Source organism: Chaetodon auriga, chromosome 18 (genome assembly GCF_051107435.1).
Source record: "Chaetodon auriga isolate fChaAug3 chromosome 18, fChaAug3.hap1, whole genome shotgun sequence".
In the NCBI taxonomy this organism is placed as follows: domain Eukaryota; kingdom Metazoa; phylum Chordata; class Actinopteri; order Chaetodontiformes; family Chaetodontidae; genus Chaetodon; species Chaetodon auriga.
In genome coordinates this window covers 21,326,701-21,343,410 of record NC_135091.1, presented here as the reverse complement: position 1 = coordinate 21,343,410, position 16,710 = coordinate 21,326,701, and the positions used below count along the sequence as shown (strand labels likewise).

Here is a 16,710-nt window from a genome sequence, read left to right as displayed (position 1 = left end):
CATCGCGTTGCATCAGCACAGACAGACAAAGAGGCTGTGATGCCGGATGTCACTGCTCCTCAAACTGCTGTATCACCGCATAAATGGCAGCATCACTCACTCCCCTCTGATTTCAGGCACCTCGTCGCCAAGTCAAACACGTGGCGATCCAACAATAGTATCCCGAAATAAACACATTTATTCTGCCTTCTCATGCAGCCAAGAAGGAGCACTGGCTGCCTGGACACTGAGGACACAAGCTTCATTATTTTATCCAACGACAGACTCTGCAAAGCAAACGTGGGCGCCGAAAAAGAGATGAAGCTTGGAACACGATTTATTCTCATTGTAAACTTCACTGTGTCAAAAAACATAATTAATATCTAACATTCATCTTGAAGACGTTAATGGATCGTATGCATAACAGCATGTGCCACCAAACTGCTTCCTTAAAGGATTTTTAACGACAAATCTTCATGTCAGGTTTCCTCTTCTTTTCTCAGATCGACTTTATCACCGACTTGCATCACAGCATAATTCACTGACTCCAACATAATAAGACTGACAGGCACTGACTAAGCCACTGCTGCAGCATCCATTCACATGACAATGCAGGACCGCGCGTAAAGGCGCAGCTGTTTTCATCCTGTCACCGCTTGGTGAAAAATCAACGATGTGTTCTTGTATTTTCGGCAAAGTGACGGGAGCCGGGCTTGTTCCCCATCTTTGTCACATAAGGGGTTAATGATAATGAAAATATGGGCTCTTAGGCGACGAGCAATTGAGATGATTCCATTGGCTGTCGGAGCAAATAAGGCTCGTCCTTACACAGCAAATATTTTGATGATTTTTTTTTTTTTTGATTAATGAGGAGGTGTGATCAACGATACAGTTCAGATTTGGAAAGGTTAGAAAAAAAACTGTAATGCACTGCATAATAATAATAATAATAATAATAATAATAATAATAATAATAATAATAATAATAATAATAATAAATATTCTGTTCCGTTCCAAAGTAACTGGGCGGTTGTGCATGTCGTGGCTGAGGGAGGTGTTGAGTGACGCTGCAGGTGACAGACTCGTCTTTAATGGAGCAGTGTTCCTCCAGCAGCAGCGGCATGCCTGACCCTCCTCTGGGATCACCGACGCATCTACTTCTCAAAAACAGAGAAAAGGGAGCGCACACGGCGCGTTGACTCAAAGCATAACAGGATGTGGTACAGAGTTGAGTTTCACTCCTGAACCCGCGTTCACACCCCAAAACATGACATCCTTAAATACTCGCACCGCCGCCGAGCTTTCAGCATTCATGCATGCGGTTTTTCTCTTTTTCTATAAGTGACTTTCTTCCATATATCGCAGGGAGGGCTCTCTGCAGGCTGGAGCCCACCGCTGCGCCACTTACACAAGTTTGCAACTCGGTTATGAGAGCATCAACAATAGACTGAGATTGACAAACGAGGAATTCATACAAATAACAGCGAAATGTTGTCCAGAGAGGGAGAAAAGACGCTGGGAAACGTGCATGCCAGCTCACCTTTTACTTTCTATTCTGCTCGTATTCCAGCCCTTTTGTGCGTTTCCCACATAAGTTCTTTCACATGATGACTCGCTTTGTCGTTTCCTCAAAGCCTCCCGGCTGCAGATAGGTGACTTCTTCTCCCGTGGCTGCAACTCGGTTATTTCTCACTTCCAACCAAAAAAAAAAAAAAAAAAAAAAAAACACAACGTCGGTGATTCTACAGTCTGTTGTTGCCGCTGTGAGTACGACTGCGCGCGCGTGTGAATGTGTGCGTGGTGATCCAGCGCGGCGTGCCGCTCCGTCTCCGCTGTTTGTTACACTCGACTGGAACGCCTACTCTCAGTCGCTACATTGTTGACATTCGGCCGCTGACGTCACTCTATCCCCTCATTCACAACATCGTTAGCGCGGGGCGGCTTTGCGTTGGTAACGGCGGGAAGCGCGCGCGTACGCCCTCGTCTGTGCGCAGCGGAGCTTGGAGAATCGCACTACTGGCTGCTCACTCAAATCCCTCCCCTCGTGCTCGCTGGTTCGGCTCCCCGTTCCTTCCCCTCCCCTGCTCCCGGTGCACACAGCGGGAATATGACGGTGAAAGATGACACAAGGCGTTTTTCACAAGCTGCAGACGCGACAACGAATGTAGTCTAGAATTCGCTAAGACTCAAACCACCTTATAACTCTTAAGGTGGAGCTCATTTCCGTCGAAAGCATGTTACATGACATGATAATAAAGTGTCCCAACTCAAAAGAAAATGCTTGAAAAACTTCTTTGATTTATTTAGGCCTATAAGATTTGTAGTTTTTTAGAATCAGAAGCAGGTTTGTTGCTGTATAGGTTTTCACGTGCAAGTAATTACTGTATGTGTAAGAAACATATGGAAAATATGGAAACTGTATTACTGAAAGACATGTAGTGTACAGTATGCCTGTTTTTAAAATGGGGTTGTAATGATTCAACATGTTTTTTTGTATTCCTTTTTGTTTTCACAGAGGCACAGCTTCACACCTCGGGCAGTGTGAGTGCTGCTGGATTGTTGCTGTGACTGGTCCATGTCAGGATGATTCACTGATCACGCAGAAGGCTTGGCAAAGCCTGCTGGAGGTCTCTGTTTCTTCACATCTTAGAAATGAATAGTTTGGGGTTTTAAAAACTGCCAAAAAAAATTATGGTGATATTTCCTGGCAACAGAATACCATAAAAGAAATGATTCCCAACCAAGGAGTTGCAACACAAATCTGAGGGGTGGTGAGATGGGAAGAGGAGTTGTTGTCGAGGTAACAACCAATGGGAATGGCGATCAACAAACAAACAAAAAAAACAATAACAAGATAAGAAAGAAGACAATACTTTTAGTTTTCATAGTTTTACTTCATCGAGCCTTTAGAAACTATTTAAATGAACCAATCTGAAAAGAGAGCATAACTTATTGAGTGACCTGCTGGCAGTTTATACAAGAATCGGCCTAGTATGTGGACACATACAAAGAATCTGAATCCAGTTTTTACATTTCTACTTTATTCTGCTTTGTAGAAATGTAAAAACTACTTTGTAGAAATGTATGTAGATTTAATTGAAAGATTTGTTCCCTCTTTCATTGGACCATTTCAGACCAATCAAGGGATGATGATGATGATGATGATGATGATGCAGTTCAAGTTGCTGATGCTGAAGCAGGTAAAGATAAATGAATAACCTAATGATGAGTCTCACAACAACAACACGATGATAATACTGAGACTAATGCTAATACTACTACTAATAGCTAATGGAGCACTGCTGTGTGATGTCAGCACAGACTCATCTGGACTCATGCTGCTTCCTCTGCAGTGTGTTTGAGAATGCGGTTATTACCATTGGCAGGTTCCTTTGATCCGTGGCTTTATTGTCTATACTCTCTAAATGAACTTGCATTGTGGATGTAGTCTTTTTTTATAGTCTTTTTTTATGGGAATTTATGCACCTTAAAATTGGTGAGGCAGAAGAGATTGAACTCTTTTCAAGAAAAATGGCAGCAGTGTAGAAGCAAGTGTAGAAGTGAGGGAATAAGTGTCCTTTTTAATAACCAGAACAGCCCAAATAATTTGTATGAACAAATAAACACCCTCATATATAGTGGGAGATTACTGAGCTACCAAAACTGATTTAGTGAACTCTTCAAATATGTCAAGTTGCATTATTATTATTATTATTATTATTATTATTATTATTATTTGGCTTGCATGGGCTCTCATTAACCCTGCGGCAGACTATACAGTACTTGGCAACTTCAGTATTTGCCCAGAGACCATGAAAGCAACCAGTTGGCGCACCACACTATGCTGGAATAATAGCACCTGGCCCCAGGTTTCTATCTCAACTAGCTTGTGGTAGTTTGCTTAAATAAAACTTTGTTCAGCAATTTGCACAATATGCGTACAATGTGCATGAAAATAACAGAGGTCTAAAACAAGGCCGTGACAAAGGACTTCTTAGTTCTTAGCTGATGTTATACTTTGGTGGTACAAATTTCTTATGATGAATTGTACAGCACAATACATTTTGGAAGGAGATTGAGGGAAAAAAAATCCTTGTGTTTTACTTACTGTATGGGCATATGAAGGCTAATGTACTATAAAGTAAGAGTTAAGTTCAAAAGATACATTCAAGGGTCCTAAAGAAACATATTGTTATAATGTTATAATATTGTACAGTAAGATGGACGGTCAGACAAAGTGATTGTTAGTTGTTGAGAAAATGATTCATGTGGGGGCTGATTTCTTAAATTGTTGAAGTGAAAACGCCAGAACAAACAAACAAACAGACATGCAAAGGCCTGATGGTAAATGAGCGGAGCGAGGCAGTGGGAGGGAGGTAAGCTGGAGAACGCTGTTCGGCTTAGACATCAGCTATGTGAGGGAGGCAGGGTTTTTGTTCTGGAGGGAGCTCACATCCTATTTGGACAAGCGAACACTCACAGGAGATGTTTTAATTCCTAATGTAAAAACTACCCCCGGGGAGTTTGCATGTAATTATGAATTATCACAGTACAGCAGACAGCTCCTTCTTCATGGCAGTCGTCACTTTTCACAGGATATTCCATGAGTGGCATTCAAAGAGCAGCTCCCTGTGCTGGTGCATGCATTAAAGCAACGATTTAAAATGGTGCTGCTGCTGACATCAAAACAACACCACCAACAGGCATTTGTTAGTGGCATGGAGAAAGCATCAAAGTAGGTGAGAGTCAGAAAAAAAAAATGTCCATGCTGTATGCAAAGGAGTGATGATATCATTTTATGATGGGGAGCATGGCAACTTATGAAATACAATGCAAAAAAATAAAAAATAAAAAGTTTCAAAATGACATTGCAATTGAATTCCTATCTTTAATGCATGAATTCTTGATTAGATAGGCACCAAATCATTCTTCCACAAACCTTATGTATATTTATGTTATATATTCTCGAGAGAATGAAGACATGCAGAAGCAGAGGAAGCACAGAGCGGCCTCACTGAAAGACACTTTTGTATATGTATCTGTTTTATGAAGTCTACCTATTTGTTCCAAATTGCTACTCCAAAAACAAGAAATGTGAATTTTCTGCAGTAACAGCGTCCTTCCATCAGTTTCCTCCAGCTGATTACAGTACTGACATTATGCACTTTACTGTTTATTGGTGCAATATCTGTGTGGATGGCCACTAACAGTTGGTTACATCACTTTATTTTACTCCATAAAATACTGCGTAACCATCTCAGTATGCTCCTCTGTGTGCTACTTCACGGCATAGCAGGAACACAGTAATGTCCTGGCATCTTTTCAGTAGTTTTTCAGTACTAACACAGCTAATAACAGACAATGCTTATTCTCTTGTCACTGTACTGCAGTTTTTAAGACACAGCCTTAATTGCTAGCTGTTGGTAACCAACTGTTATATGGACCAAAAAATGTGGAAACAACACAAAGGCTTGCTCTTAAAATAAAATAAAATCTTTGCAATAGCCGCACTATCTCTAGGCTATATTTTATAGCTATGTTTTATCCTTATATAAAAAGTGAAGAGATTTCACATTTCAGTTGGACTTTAAACACGCTGCTGCAATTTGCTTAATCCGAATGGTACTTTTTAATGTGCAAAGTCAGCTTACTTCTAAGAACTCAGATGACAGGCACAGATTTCATTGCAGCCTACACATACTGTAACTTGAAATTAATATGCATTACTCATAATTTAAAAGTCAAATGTGACAGAGGAAAATCAGAGTTGCCCTGAAATAAGGAGCTAAATGCCAAATAAAAAGTGCAGCACTAATGCAGAACTGCAATCCGTCAAGGGGTGATTTTTGGGGTCCAGAGACACAGTTTGACAATCCGGCAATTAATCCCCCAGATTAGTGAAGGTATTCATATTCATATCCATCCACTCAGAAACCTTTGGGACATCTGAGGGTTTTTAATTCTGAAACCTAGAGTGGTAGAGATCCAAAGCTGGGCTGGGGGCCTTCAGCAGGCAGGAGCAGCCCCGTGTCTAAAGGGGCTGGGAGATGAACCTCGACCCCTTTGTCTCAGAGCAGTGCATTCACAGTCAACATCTTGCTCATGCTCCCAATGCTAAATGCACTAAATGCATGAGGAGAATTTAATTACAGAGTATAGAGTCCTGGCTGGCACGCACATACACACACACACACACACACACACACACACACACACACACACACACACACAGAGTGAGCGGTGGCATTCCTGTACCCAGTGACCTCTCCTGGAGGCCCTTTTAAGAAAGGAGGCTGACTGAAGTTGGGTGGCGGAAAAGGGAGGAAGGCGTGGGGGATGAATGGGCTGGTGGTGGTGGTGGGTGGTGGGGGGTGAAAGAGCCTACAGAGCAATGGCATTGGCCTAGCCTTCCCGCCCAGCGCTCACACTGTGGACAAACACTATGTTCTTATGTCAGGAAGTCTAATTAGACTTAATAAAAGCAGCATGTGAGACGTCTACCATTCCTCCATGACAGAAAGAGGAAGCTCCATGCAGAGGAAGGCCCAGTCTATGTAAATTCAGAAAGCCTCAGTACAAGGACAAAGCAATGCTGGTGATTGTGCAACAAAGGTGGAATGTTATTGTTTCACTGATAGATGTGAGAAGAACATGCGTCCTGTCATGCATGCTTGACTGAGGGGCAACCAAAACATACAGCATGTCCATTCAGCTCAACGTTACTTTTTAACCAAGCGTGCAGGTATGTTACTGCGCTGGTCCTGATCTGACACACCGTATGTCCAACATAGTTAACAGCTGTAGTTGACAGGAGACACATTAAAGTAGTTGTTGTCATTTTTTCATTGTAATATAGTCATATTGTAAGATTAACCTGCCTAACCTGTCTGTACAGTGACTTTCATTGCTTTTAATTTATAACATAACTGGTACCTTGAACTCATTTCATGCCATTTGTTCATGTATATTTTATGAGTGTTACCATGTTATGTTCTGTTTACTTTGTGTAATGTGAACTGCGACCTGAATGTAAAGTATATATTGGACAATTCGTAATCTGTAATAATGGTGTGTTTCATTTGGTCACCCGTCAGTGGCGTCATAAGCCCTTGACCCCTCTCGCTGGTCTAACCTCTGGGGAAACACAGTGTACACCAGATGATATGTTGGGGAGTGTTATGCCCCGGTTTAGGGGAACCCTTGGCATAACAGATGCGCTCCCTCCAGGCTTCCCACTCCAAAGAAGGCCAGCAACTGGATAAACCAACTTCAAACCATGTGCAGTTTTATTTATCTTCAGGGGAAGAACAGGCCAACATAACAAACAGAACAAACTGAGGAGGGAAGGTGACAAATGTGACTGAACTTAACATGAATAAAATGCTTCAACATTTCTGCCTGACTCACATCAAATAGATTTTCACTGGTAGTGATGATTGTGTAACAATGAAGACGACAACTCCCATCATCCCACGACTTCGAACTAACCAATACTAATTTAGAAATGTCTGTCAGTGTCATGAAAATAATCTTAAAGACTAGATAACTTGGAGATTTGTGTTGTTTTCCACACAGATTTTGCCTTCCCATGCAAGCATGCACCTCTTTGATGCAGCACTACTGGGATGCACTTGAGTGAAAAAGTCCGATTAGTAAACACATACTGCTGTTTAGGAGGGATTAGATGAAACATAACATCTACAACATCAGTTTTTGTATTCATTTGTGCACAAACAGACATGTAAACCGCGGCTGTATGCAGCTTATTCAGGAGCCTGTCTGCGCAGAGAAAGGGTCATTGTTAAAGTGTTCATTACAGCCATTTGCAACATATTGTGGAACTACAATGTACGGTTTAAAGAACACTTTTCTTTATTCAGCAATCTGGAGATTTCATTGGGCTTTTCATGCAGTAAAAGTAGCACGCTTCACAGTTCATATCCAGAGCAGTAAATGTACACTCTTTGCACTGCACTCTGCACTCTGTGAACAGGCACATGTAAAATCCTGCATATGCTCAAGCAATGACTCATAAGAAAAGTGTTCAAAGCAAATCCAGAAGCATGAAAAAAAAAAAAAAGCCCTGCTCAGAGCGAGAGACACGTCGGTCAAAGAGTCATCACTTCCACAGCAAGGATGACTCACTTTCCTGTGATTCATCAGGGTTTGCGGTCGCCCAGATAGGATCACCAGCCAAAAAGAACTTCCACGAATTTGCTGGCTAAGGAGAGCAGCGAGTCCAGGCAGAGGCACAAAGACGTAAATGCAGCGCTGTTGTCAGCCAGCGAGCTGGCATGTGACCCAAAGCCAAATGCCTTTGATTACATCAATTACTTCGAGTCTGACAGTGCCTCAGGGACTGATCCAACCGCCATTCATAACAGTGGCTGCCACTGAGCGACCTATCAGGCTCAGGTTCCCTTCAACCCCTCAATTCCTCGAAAAAACATACAAACACACACAATGTAAGACATGAAAGGCAACACACAAGCAATGCACTTTTCAAATCCACACGCGTTATTACTGTGTCAACAAATCCACACATGCACGCACACGCAACAACATTCAGGTATACATACATAACCTCTTGAACCCTGTTGAACCTTTACATCGTCTCTGACGCAGCTAGAAGGTTAGAAGAATATTCTATAGTGTCTGACACGTTTCTGTATCTACTCGTTTCAACACTACAGCATATGTTTAATCTGCTAGTAGTAAAATATTCAAATGCATGATGCAACTGCAAATGAAGGATGCAGAGCAGAAAGTGTTTGAACACCTTTTTAATATGACATGTTTGGTGTCCTGAAAAGTGTAAAAACACAACCTCTGAGGTTAATGCAGAGTAAAAACATGAATAAATAAAATGATGCAGTGAAACACAGGCACACTCATCATTTCATCCTGTATGAAAGTAGGACACACCTGAAGTTATGTAATGTGAATTATTGAATGTAATACATCATTTCAAATACTGATTCATGTGTAAATAGTTATTTTTGCCACCCCCATCTTCATGAAGCAATGAGTTTCATTTTATTTTGAGGCAATGATACAAACATAAGAAGGACGTACATATAACAATGTGTTTTGTATTTCAGTTAAACTTTTTTTTATTTGTTTTCATTTTATTTTAAATCTTCCACACTCTTGTTTGAACTTTCTGATTGATTTGCAGACTTATTTGGTTTCTTTGGAAAATTTTTGGATCTCCACAAGAATTTCAAATCAAGCTCTGTGTGAGTTGGTCATGACTCACTGGTGGCTCAGTGAAGTTGGAGGCCTTAACCCTTTTAAGTCATTTGTTTTTCTCTCTGTGGCGATCAGAGAGGACAGCAAACAAAGGATTCCATTATACAGTTCAGCTTTCTCTCCATGTGTATGACAATAAAGCCTTGAATCTTCCATGTTTGTGGTTGCATCAGTCACTGGAATGGAAATTATTCTCAATGTTTTCGTCATATTTGGTCTCTTTGGAAACTTGAATAGATTTACTTGTGAACAATGCTTGAGTGCACAACACACTGCGCATTTGTAGTAATGAACCCACCGCCGGGTTTTACGGGGTCACAGAGGCTAACAGACAGAAAATATTGGAATGCTGCAGAAAAACCCAGGTGCAGGAACTCACTTCCTAATGTGTGTTCTCTGAGGAACTACTGTTTGGCTGGCTGAGTTTAAGGAACCTCGCCTCTGGCCTGCCACAGGATTCATCTGATAAACTGAGCCAGTTTGCAGCTCTCACCATACCTCAGAGATTAAAAAGTAAAAGCCTCAACCTATACAGATGACAGGTTGTCATTGTGTGTTTGTCAGGTGTGTGTACAAGTGCGTGGCATGCTTGTACGTGGGTGGTGAGTGAGTTGAAGAGTTGTAATGTTCAGATGGGCGGGAAGCCAGTTTCTTGACACATAAACACAAACATCTTTTTTTTTTTTTTCTTGCACAAGCAAATTGGACTTGCAGAGCAGGAATATGACTGTCCAGGGAGGAGGGATTTCTGCGCTGGCTATTGTTCTGCAGGTTTGGAAAATGGTCTGTAAATCTTAGCTTGCATTTTGAACCTCTGGAGAGAATCTGAAAGGTGGAGATTATATCATGCAATTTAAGATAGAAGTGTTTTTCGAGGCAGATGCTGATCTGACGTCTTTCAAACTGCAGTATGTGTTCTCACCACGCCCGTTAAATCCGGCTCGTTCATATCCTGCAAATACCACAAAGGTTTGTATCATAACCAGTGAAAAGTCACAGCAGTTTTTTCAGAACGTGCTGTGAATTTCTATGTCTGTCAAACACTTTTTAAAGTTGCACGAATCAATATATTTTTTTTTTTTTGAAGGATAGATCAACTATGTATAAAGTGAAAAGAGTCACAAAAGAGTGACAAACCCGCTGACAATTAGCTCTGCTTTCCCTCAGCTCTGCAGCGCATTGAGCCTCTTTTAGCGTACTGTTTCTACCAACATCATCTTTGTTTTTGACAGCAGCTGGCAGCTGGTAAAGCCACTGCACACCACCTGCCCAGCAGCAAACAGCACACAGACAAGTGTAGCAACTAGCTGGTGAACACAGTGGTGCATTTAGCAGCGACAGTGCCAGACGTGCCTCTCAGGAGGTGGTCGACAGCAAAACAGAGCTAAGAGGAGAGTGAATGACTGACATTCATCAGGGGGCCAGAAAAAAGACTTCAGGTGAATGATAATGTTGCTTTGTGTCTGCTTTGTAAATAATCATTTATAAAAAAAAATCACACAGATATATCTGAAAACCACACTAACTGTAGGGTTATTTATCGACATGTTCCAGCTCTTCATTAAAGCAAAGTATGATAGCATCAAATGGAAATATTTTGAATACCTTTTGCATCATTTTATAGACATTTCCTCATAACCAAATCTAAATACACCGACAACGAATAAATGTAATAAGTAACGGTAAAACTGACTCTCCTTCTCAGTCCACTAAACAGAGGCTTACAGTCTGTCAGCTCTGGAGGCTGTTTACATGGGAGGTGGACCTGGATCTAACTAAGCAGCTTGTGCTGAAGTCTAAACAGGTGAAATCTTTTAAGACGGCCTGATCATTGGGTGACAGTTCCCTGTCTGTCACCGCTCTGGCTCAGGCTGTTGATGAGCGGAGTAAACAAACAGGAGTGAATGTGGTGTGAGAGATGAGTCATCAGTTCTGGGCTCGCTGTGCCTCTCTGTGTGCTCTGCGTGCCTCAGTCTGCTGAACATCCGCTCCCCTGAAGGCCCTCGTCACCGCAGGCATACTTCAGCAATTACCTTCTCGCCCACACGCTGTCAGTCACATGGGCCATAATAACAGGCTGTCGCACTGTCCCACTCCAAAATCACTCGCCAGCACTCTCCGGCTCTCTCTTTCTCTCTCTCACACTCACACACATGCACACATGGTCTACTATGCACATCCTGAATGTGATTACAGGAGCTACACGCCGTGATACTAGGTTTTTATTACATTCAACAGATTTCAGTCAGGCAATGTCTTCCATTGGTGACAATATGGTTATTTTTTTCTTCCCCTGACCAAAAAAACCATATAGATATATGATTAATTCTTCAGATTAAAATGTTTGGAAATTATTCAAAGCTGCAAAATTAACAATTTTATGTAAGCAAGCATCAAAGGACTTAACGGCTGACTTGTAATGTGTAGTGTGTCCCTTGTGACGACAAACGGAGGGACAATGATCACCAGCTCTGCAGATTCTTCGGCTCTGTTGAGCCTTTTAGCCTCTTTTAGGTCATTGTTTTCAATCTCTGCTCTCCTCAACGTTGTTCCAAGCAGCAGGTAGCTGTTTTTCAGTGGAAAAGCTCTAAAAGCGCACTGTACACGAACCCCCTCAGCACCAAACCGCAGACAGACGCATGAGAGGCTAGCTGGTGAACATAGTGGAGCATTGAGGTGCTAAAAGAAGAGTAAACATTGGACTCATGTATGTCGACACCAACATGACATGAAATGAATGCTAATACTACTCTGTGTCTGCTGGATGTGTAAATAGGCAACTGTTTGCTAACGTATTTCTAAGGCGATACAATGTCAATGTTGGCAATATAAATAAGTTAGTGTCGTGAGTTTGATATGAATAAATACATCCGAATAATCCGAAAAAGATTGTTAACCTGTTTCCCAAGGTGCAACTCTATTTCCCAGCTCTCGACAGTAGCCAGTAATGATATATCTCTTTGATTTCTTTTTAAAACATGAACAAAACCTGAAAAGTTCAGTTATCTTCGTTTACATTCGCACAATGATACTTTCATATCTTGACTGTGAATGTAATGATAATACATGAGGCTCAAACATTGCTGACCAACACGGTTGCTTTGTGGGAGTGCAACTAAAGTCTGAACATTTCTATCAAAATTCATCCAACTTTGACTGTACATTAGCATCCTGGGTGTTATGTTTTTGGTATTGTGCTGAATTATCAAAACTCTTTGAATACAGTGGATCAGTGCAGTTGAGAACCGATGCATGCATGAAGGCGGGCCAATGGGGCCTGAGATTAGCTTCTTTTCTTGTTGCAAACTGGCTGCACAGATTACACCCTCAGACCTGCAAACCTCAAGTCAAACCAGCAAGTAAATAAAGCCTCTTGACATTTGATTTTGCTCTTCCTAGACCTTTGCTTGTGGAAAACTGTGCGGGTTGATGTAGGCTTTGTGTTTACATGGCAAGAAACTGGCTTGTTGCTTTTAACTCCACGGCCTGCCTCCTACAGTCAGTTTCACCTGCTACTGAAGGGATGCTGTGGTGCAAATAGCTTTAAACCCTACAGTGGAGAATGTTAGTAATATAGCATCAATACGGCCTCAGAGGTTTCCATAACATCCAGGCTGAATAAAAACTTAGCTGACACACACTACATATATTACTCACAAAATATCAACCTAGGTGTAAGGGATTTGCTGAGGCAGTGAACAATAGGCATTTTTTTCTGTTATAGCACTGCTCTCATTACTTTCCACTCATTCTATCCTGAACCTGAGGCCATCTGGGAAGAAGATGTTCATCTTACCGTGACACACAGATGCCTCACCTTACTCATGCAGTGCTTTCCAGCATGAGGCAGCAGCATGCTGTCCGCTGTGGTCAGCTGTTCACAACTCAACACATTACAGGCAGGTGTTACATTGACCGGTGGTGATAAATACAGTAATACAACTCATCTGGAGGTTTTGTCCCACAGTTAATTAGTTTGGATGCTTTTTTGCCCTTTAACTACTTTTATACAAAAGCGTCAAAATGTTCAGTTTCCATAGGATTTCCTTTCATGTGCATCTTCTAACATTTGTATGCAAATCAGCATACTTTAAGCCACAAATTGAATTCAAATGTGTACAGTGTCCAAGGCACAGACATAATGACTACATAAGCTGAAGTCTGTTATTGGCCCAAACTACCTAAATGTTGGTGTAATCCAATTGTATGCATTCAAGAGCAGGAGACATGCATCGGTTCACAACTGAGTATTTATTGAAATGGGTTGGTTGTTGCAGTAGAGGATCCAAGGAGAGAAAAATGTAGGAAATGATCAGAAAAAAACATTTCACAATAATAAAGGTGAGTACACAGAAACTGTGCACACAGATGTAGTTGTAGGTATCTGGCAAGGAGACAAGTGGTGGAAAACGTGCCATGAGCTGCTGCACTGGTTCTCAACAACTGATGACTCACCAGCGAGTACTATACCTTTTTTCACTCCGGAGGACATGCAGACTGCACAAAAAAATGACTCTTCGATCCTTCTGAACTGAAACAAATGGTGTTTAAGAATTAGCAAGATGTCATGGGACATGTGGGTGCTGACAAAGCAGTTCACCTGGCAAGAGAGAGGTTCTTTTGGCCTTTCATGCAGAGGGAAACAGAGGATTGCATGATCAGATGGTGTGCTTGTATTAAGCAGAAGCGGCCTTGTGTTTCAGACAAAGCACGATGGGTTCCATAACTACCAATGCCTCATATGAGTGTGTCTCCATCTATTATCTCTACCTTGAGCCAAGCAAAGGAGGCTATGGATACATACTTGTTTTGGTTGGATTTCACATGCATTGGCCAAATCTTTATATTTAGGTCATTTACATTTACTATATTTGTCATTTCAGATGCTGTGTAAATTACCCACTGAAGCCGCACATCCTCATTTTTGGATTTTCATTAGCTATACACAGTGCCAATAATCAGCACAATTGGTTGCAATTGGCTCAATTCTTACACAAAAAAGGGAAAACCAGGTACCACCTTTCAATGCAGACTCTCGTTGGCTATTGTAGGCTGTGGACATGGACCATTATGCGTCTTCCGTGAATTGATTGTACCTTGGAATATTTTGCATCAGTGATGTATTTCTTTACAACTGTAGACAGTCGGGTAGAGTACTGAAGACATAAGAAGGTGTTAGGAGGTGAAGTGCTTCAACTTCATTTTTCTCTCCCATACAAATACATTCAAATAATTTTGCGGAATTAATATTTTAAGATATTTAAGCAGTTTCCAATGTTTCCACTGCAGTTTTTAAGGTGAAGGACACTTTCCATTGCCATTTCGAGTTCTGACACTTAGAGTAGGAGAGATGCTTTTGAATCTGTGCCTTGATGAGTGAGTGGGTGGATGATGGTCCCTTGTCATCCTCCACACTGATGGAGTGGAAATTCAATCACTGAGTTGTACCTGGTGTCTTCCAGCAGGCTGCACAGAATGCTTTGACCCTTCTCCCCTCCGCTGCTACCATTTCACAAAAGGCTTAATTCAGCCTCTCCTCCATGACTCATAACATTGAGCAAACAGAAGCAGCGTACTGATACACCAAGTTGAAAAAATAAGAAAAAAATAATAAAAAATACATTTGTCAAAGCTTTTGCTCCCAATTTTGCATCAGAAAAGGAGCAGCTGCTCACACTCTCCCTCCCCTCACCCTCATTAGTGCCCCTCTAAATAGACTTGCAGTGAAATTATGAATGGAGAATGACAGAGTTGAATGCTGTTCCAAATAACAAATTAATTCATGATCCCAATTAGCATACTTACTCTGTTACTGCGGCTAAATGTAATGCGTAATTATTACATAATGCATGAAGTAGAGTAAACAAAGAATTTGATGCTAGAACGTGATGCTCTTTGACTCTGCAGAGGAGTCCTCATCGAGTTCTTAAATAATCGCCTGCAGCCACTTTGAAGACCAACCAGGGATTCATGCAGATTAATGGAATCCTAACTGGCACACAGTGCAATTTATAGACCAACATGCAAGATATTATGACCCAAATTCTGTCCATTATTAAAAACTGCAACATCTCTCTCTGCCACTGCTAGCCTATTTATGTCACCCAGTTTCCATGGCTACCATGCCATAGATAAAATCTAAAGCACACACAGGTTTTCAAGTGCAACATCAACTTTCCTTTGCAAAGAAGGAAGAGGGCTGACATTACAGCCGTACGTTCATTAATGCACTTGAACAAAGGCACATCAGGATGTTACCGTGCATCATCTCATCATTTGCATGAAAGTCAAAACAGGTAAACACATCGTGTTTATAAAGGTGGAAAACATAAGCACCCTTTCATGGTGACAGCGTTTGCCAGGGTGCCTTGCCAAATGGTTGCAAGTTTAAGGCTCCAGTACTACCGAAGCACCTTTCAATAAACAGTCTTCACTAGGTTTTAGTTTTTTAGTTTTTAGGCACTAAATGTGAGCATCTGTACTTTTTTGATGACAAAATGTCTTCGTAGCCCTCTAGGTATCAAAATCTGTCAAGTGTCAAATGTATAATCTTTTACTCATTCTGTTATCAGATATTTCCAGATTTCATCTAGAAGTCATTTCAGACTAGATTTTATTTTGACAGCAATCTTGTTGTCAGTGTTGTCTTAACATTTAAGATATGATCTTTGGCTCTGACCAGAACTCAGGTATTATTACAGCAGTGGTACAGAAAATTATGAAGGATTATCCAACCGTCCACACAGACACTGAGAGAAGCAGGTCGTCTTTGAGGTATCATCTTAGCTTGCAAACACAGTCATAGCACCACAAATGGACAGTAGCCTTCTTTCCTCTCTCTCTCTTTCTCTCTCTCTCACACACACACACATACACTCACAAACACACACATGCACGCAGACACAGACCATCGCCCTTGATTTCCTACCAGTCCACAGTGGGCCAAACACTACATGTCCTTCTGAGAACAAAGGAGCACAGGACAAAGCTGGCAACAATACGCTATCTTCCTTGTTTCCACCAGTTCAGGGAGGGCAAGCAGGAGCACATACACAATACCTGGCTGAAGAGGGAAGATGACATCATTTCTCCACACTAAAATGACTCATTGTTCCCCATTTAGCTGTCAACTTCAAACACAGACAGTCACAAAACAGGCATCTTTGTCAGGAGAATGCTCAGATATTTTCAACTTGAAATGTAAACCAGAAGCTTGGGCTGTTTTACTGCCAACAGACAAACAGGTCATATTCAGGGTCCTCACCATCAAAGGCCAGACACGGCTTATGTAACTGAATCTATTTCTACATTAGATAAATCAGCTCAATTCAAAAGAGTGTCTGCTCACACAATCAATAAAGCAGGTCGGACTGGGCCTTGTAGCATGACATAATAAGGATTCACTTTGATCCCGGCCATTGATGCGCTGAAGATGTATGGTTCTTTGTCTGTGGAAAACAGCTTCGCGAGTCTGTGGTA

At 41.5% G+C, this 16,710-nt stretch overlaps 1 protein-coding gene across 1 annotated transcript in view; it reads right to left on the bottom strand.

Moving 5' to 3' along the window:
• The window catches only part of bach2b (BACH transcriptional regulator 2b), a 95,301-nt gene extending 93,387 nt beyond the window's left edge, over positions 1-1,914 (bottom strand). Inside the window, exon 1 of the mRNA XM_076755992.1 lies at positions 1,520-1,914. The gene's annotated coding sequence lies outside the window, so the exon portion shown is untranslated. The remainder of the gene's footprint in view (positions 1-1,519) is intronic.
• Between the last annotated feature and the right edge of the window lie 14,796 nt (positions 1,915-16,710).